The 5,802-nt window shown below is 39.2% G+C and overlaps 1 long non-coding RNA gene across 2 annotated transcripts in view; it reads left to right on the top strand.

Annotated features, from left to right (window-relative positions):
• Window positions 1-1,300, top strand: part of LOC311581250 — a 15,907-nt gene extending 14,607 nt beyond the window's left edge. For both annotated transcript variants that reach the window (XR_014773713.1, XR_014773714.1), the window contains one exon: window positions 422-1,300. This is a non-coding gene — a long non-coding RNA (uncharacterized lncRNA). The remainder of the gene's footprint in view (window positions 1-421) is intronic.
• The last annotated feature ends 4,502 nt before the right edge of the window (window positions 1,301-5,802 follow it).

Here is a 5,802-nt window from a genome sequence, read left to right as displayed (position 1 = left end):
AGCCTAGGGGGCCACTCTTATTGAGACCATCACAGTGGGGAAAGGCCTTGCTGCCGAGCATCACCCAAGGTTTGATCCCTGGAACCTATCTACATGGTGGAAGGAGAGAGCAGACTCTTGTAAGGTGTCCTCCAACACCCCCACATGTATATAGGTGTAATCACACAAATTAAATACATCAACAATAACCAAGGCAAGGATATGGCATGGGAATAAGTTTTGCTGAGTGATGCCTGGCTGCAAACAGGAGAAAGTAACCTACCCAAAAGCCCGTCATGAGCAGAGAAAGGAACCATACTAGGTGAGGGCCTGGGCTTGCTTTGATTATCAAGCTGACAGGCCAGGCCCAGTGCAGGCAATCATACTAATGCTTTTAAACTTCCTCTTTAAAAATATTTATTATTATTATTATTATTTCCAGTTATGTATGTCTACAGGGAGGTATGTGCATATGAGTGCAGGTGCCTGCAGAAGTCAGAAGCCTCATCTTGCACCGGAACTGAAATTGCAAGTAGCTGTAACTCCAATCCTTTACTAGAGCAATAAGTACTGCCAGTCACCGACGAGCCTCCAGTGACCAGGACAGTATGCATGGAGGCAGTGCTGTCAAGTGAACTCAGAGTCAAATTCCTGAAGTCTGTGGCCCAAGGCTTGGATGGAGTTCCTTGAGCAAGGGCCATGTCTGAAATCCATGGCGTCTTTAGATATCATTATGTCTAACATGCTGGCTATATTTATAAAACAGAATTGTAACTACATCTGGAACCGTTACATAAGAAATTAAGGTTGACTTGCATGCCAGATCGATTTATATTCCTTGATAAGATGGCAAAGTAAAGATTTATTTTACTTTGCACTCTTGCAACTAAGATTATTATTCATACTTTATTTTTGCAAATTGGTGGTAACCCAAGTGCAGTCAAATCAGGAGCTCACGTGCCAAGTTTTGGTCTGAACAAGTTTTGTATCCAATACACACTTGGCCACAAAAATGAAGAGATAGAATAATCGAAAAGAAAATGTTTTCCTTAGTCTGAGGTTAAAAACAGATATGAGTGGGGCCCTTATGGAGTGTGGCTAGTTAATATCTGGTAACCCCTGATGTGTCTTACTGTCTATTTGTGATTTTCCCCTCATGTTTAATATCAACAGCTGTTCAGTAACATAGTGAGCTGCATGGAACGAAATTTATAGATACTGAAGACAAAGCCAGAAAATTACTCTATTCTTGGCATTCTTCCTTCCTGGGAAAGCACTACATATTTTCTTTCTGTTGATGCTGTGTTTAATAAAATTATGTGATTGGTTAGATTTAGGTTGAGCTGAGTGTGTTTTGTTTTCTTTCTTTATGACTCAGTGACAAAAAACCCACAAAGCCTTCTGCTGACTTTAATCGGACAACTCTTCTTTTTTTTTTCTGCGTAATTTGAACAAAAAAAAATGAGAAAATATGTTCAGAAGGATTCATCTTCATAATGGTGGGTGGAAGGTGATAAGGGGTGGTGAGAAAAGTAGATAAATTCAGCATATTTTCTACTCCTGGCATTTTGTCTAATTGATCCTGCTTTTCCTTTCAAACCACTTTTTCCAGAAGTGTGGACCTCATGGTCTGGAGTTCTATACAGCAAAGAAGAAAAATTCATCTTTCTGACCACTGGGGCTGAACATATTGAAATACATTACTGTGAACATCTTAGAAAAACCCACCAAGATGAAGCTGTACTCCCATTGTTAACAGCAAAGATTTAGACTCCATATATTTCCAACTCCATCTAGACCTCCATGTTGAATGGCAAAATTTAATAACATTCTAGACATGACTTTGGCAGGACAGGATAGCCCATAGGACCAATCAGGGAGCAAGTAATTTAGAGGTAACAATGATGTATGTGCCTCTCTAGTCCTCTTGTGTCTTTATGGGAACAATGGTCATATTCTAGAACTTTCTAGAATTCTAGAAAATTCTAGAACTTTCACCAAAAAAAGAGTATATCTCTCTTGAATTTCCAAAGTCAACCAGTGCAAAGAATGAGCAAGAAGGATGATCTTAGCAGCCTGGCATTCAGCCAAAGGAGTCTCACACCAAAAGCAGTTTCCTAAGCTTTAGAAACTTATAAGCTTTAAAATATAGTTAGTTAGTTATTAGCGTATGAGTGTTTGTCTGCATGTTTGTATGTGCACCATATGTGCATGCAGAGTTGGATGAAGCCAGAAGAGGTCATCAGGTTTCCTAGAATGAGTTACAGATGACTGTGAGCAACCATGTGAGTGCTGGGAACCTAACCCCATTTTTGATGTTAAGTGCCAAAGCATATCTCCAGCCCCAACTTTAGAAATGTTTGATGCACGATTAAAGCCATCCTAAAAAAGTTGTATGTGTGTCATGCAGAATTCCTACCAAACTTTTAGTTACGTGACAGACTCATACCTTTAAAGAATATTGGAGTGAGCTATCATGAGATATAAAGAGAGTCTCTGAGATGAAAGGAGAATAAATTTCATTCCCACTTAATAATTGGGGATCTAGATGTCACAGTAGCCAAATGCTTCCCCCTAGACCATGTGGCGTGTGCATCAGAAAATAGGAATTTTTTTCCTTAGTCATTTAAATATTGTGTAATTATTACTCAAGCTTCTGATTCACACGAGGAGTCATAAAACTAGAAGTTACAGCCAAGAGTTTCTTATTTCTAAATTTTGCAACAACAGAATATAAATATGGCCAAATAGGAAAGAGTTATAATACACATGAGGAAGAGAGGAAGAGGAGGAGGTGGCAGCTGGCCTTTTACACTCACATCTGCTTTAGTCAGAGTTCTTGAGAGAAAAGGAACCAATGGGGATCTGCCAAAACCTTTAGAGTGTAGATCCAGTTTGAGGCTGAGGACAGGGAGGGGTCCATAGAAACAAGAAGTAAATGTGGGCCTCAGTTCCAAGGCCTCCACAAATGAAAGAGCTTCTCCTCCTCATAAAGGCTGGCAGGTAGGAAAGATATCTCTTTTTTTTTCCCTTGGAGAAAAACTCAGCATCTTCTGTCTACACTTTTGATTCGCTTCACGAGAACTTCATACGCTGTGGTGTGAATCTACATAGTCAAATGCGAGTCTCAGACAAGCTCACCCCTGCAGACATAAGCGAAGCAATGTTTGACTGAATTCTTGGGTTTCTGTGGCCCAATCACATTGACCAATAGGCTTAACGCCTTGTAATTCTCCTCTTCTGAACTTACACATTATCCCCATCTTGTGCATACGGCACCATGTATAATCTTCAAATGAGGACAACAAAAAATGTCGTACTCCTGCTGCAGGCTACAACTATCCTATATATAAAATCAAAACTAAGTTCTCTCCTCAGTAGATAATGTGTAGTCTTTGGTTGGTGTTTGATTCTCACCTTGAGACCTCATCAGAAGGTAACGTCCCTGAATTGTGTCCACCGCTCTACAGTCATCTATGAGAGCCCTAGCCCCAAGGTGACTGTAATTGGAGACAGGGCCTTTAATCAGGTCCTTAAGAACAAATAGACTCTTAAGGAAAAAGCTTTAGCCCAACAAGACTGGATTTTTTTAGAGGAAGAAGAAGCTGTAGGAACCAAGTGCTCTGGGAGCAGTGGGAAACGTGGCCCCATGGAAATGGATCCATAAGGTAGCACTTTAAATCAAAAAACATAGGACTCACCAGCATATAAACTGCTGCGACTTGATCTTGGGATTTCAGCCTTCTAGAACTGAAAAAAACTAAGTGTCTGCTCTTTAAAATACCAAGTCTATTTATAACTGTCTGAGCCAGGAAGAAGGATCAAGGTGTTTGTTGTGATTTCAGAAAAAGCATTTTAGTTTTAAAACACTGGTCCAATGGTGGCCATGTGTTCATTTTATTTTTCTGTTTAGTTTACAAGCTAGACATAAATCTTAAGTGAAGCTCTTTAAAAAAAAATCAACCAGATGACATATTTTCCTGAGTTTTGGAGAGCTGGATCTTAAATTCCTCAATGTCTTTGGGGGAAGGCTCCATTTTATGCTTTCAGAACAGAATGGTGAAGTTGCCAGTGTTAGGGGGATGGTTGAAAAAGAATAAACAAACATTTTTGGAGTACTGTGATACTTTCTCATCTCAATTAGCATCTTGGAGATGGGCCACTTAGCATGAAAGTGAGGAATTATCTTGATTAGGTTAACTGAGGTGTGAAGAAATGTCCACTATGGGTGGTGCTATTCCCAGGGCTGGGATTTTTGGACTGTAATTTTTAAAGGGATGGGGTGGAATAAAGTGAACCGACAGTAAGCATTCACTCTGTCTGTTTCTTAACTTCCTTTCATGGACTATACCTTTGAAATATAAGCCAAAATAAGCCTTTTCTCCCTTTCATTGCTTTTGTCATCAATATTTTATCAAAGCAACATGGAAAGAAACTAAGATAAGTACCTACGGTTTAGTGAGCCCTAGAGAGGCAGTAAGGAGAAGGTGCATGTAGTTATATTTTAGTGAAGGCCAGGGATACATGATGGGTTTAAAATATTGCTCCCTATGAATCCTCAGGGTTGTTGAAATACGGGATTGATTTTCGAAAGCTTGCACGATTCTAACATACAATACAGCTGCACAATATAGCCCTCACTGGAAGACAATTTTCCCTTACTGAAGATGTTCTCATTTTTACTTAGCACTTTGACTATTAGCAAAGGTAGCTGACACCATGATCTGCTTGCATTAGGTCTCAGAGGTCTGCAATTGAAAGCAAGAAAAAATAAAAAAGTTCGTGATGACTGTGAGTCTGTGCTTATGTGCGTGTGTACATGTGTGTGTGTGCATGCCTACATGAATGTGTATGTGTATGTGTGTACATGGACATGCACATTTATGCATGCAGACTTTAATTCTATACAACCTACATTCAGAGCTATAATTTTTGGTAGGCTCCTGTTTGTAAATGATTTTTGTTCTTTGGATGACAGTGATTTTTTTTCTTAACAAAGTTGAATAAAGCTCCTTGAATATTTTTATTGTTAATGTAACGCCTTCATGTGATATGTCCTAAAGAAATCCCAAACAGAGGGTGATATGGCACAATATTAAGTTGTTTCAACTTTTTAAAAAAATTTTCATCAGTCATAGATTCTGATGATGAGCTGTGAATCTCTAAGTAAAAGCAATACATTTTTGTGTAAAACAATATCTAAGTGCCACAAAGGATGCATAGATTCACTCAATAGATGGTGCAGACATTCCTGGGGGAAGCCACGGTGGGTTCTCATCCTTTTTAGAATCAAAGGTTGATAATGCGGAAATGCTGCAGGAGAGTCGTGAGTGCAGCCTCTTTTTTTGTTATTGAACAGCAGCTCTAGTCTGCAGAGTCTCTCCACAGAAAATTGTGGTGATTTGAAAGCACTAGCTGAAGCCACTTGGACTCCTCAAATTACCTAGTGGAACAGGCGGGCTTTATACCTTAAGCATGAACTATACAGGAGCTTTGTTGTTGTTTATTATTTCCTTTGAAGCCTCTCTCCAGCTCATAATATTTTGTGTTGAGTATGACAGACTGCAGTTTTCACTGCTTCCTATTCTCAAAGTACCAACATAGGGCTAGAAATTGGATATTTTTTTCAACCAAGCCTCAAATTCACAAAAACAAAAAGACACTATATTTCCTTTATTTTTCATCAAAGCTTTACGAATAAACCACACACCACTGTATTTCTGTTACTAATATATTTACGTGTGTGTGTAGCCAGATGTGCATAACTTTGGGTGCCCTAAGGAGACCAAAAATGAATATCAGATCCCCTGGAGCTGTAGTTAC

This window comes from Acomys minous (assembly GCF_964271855.1).
Source record: "Acomys minous genome assembly, chromosome: 13".
In the NCBI taxonomy this organism is placed as follows: domain Eukaryota; kingdom Metazoa; phylum Chordata; class Mammalia; order Rodentia; family Muridae; genus Acomys; species Acomys minous.
This window is presented reverse-complemented; position numbering and strand designations above follow the sequence as displayed.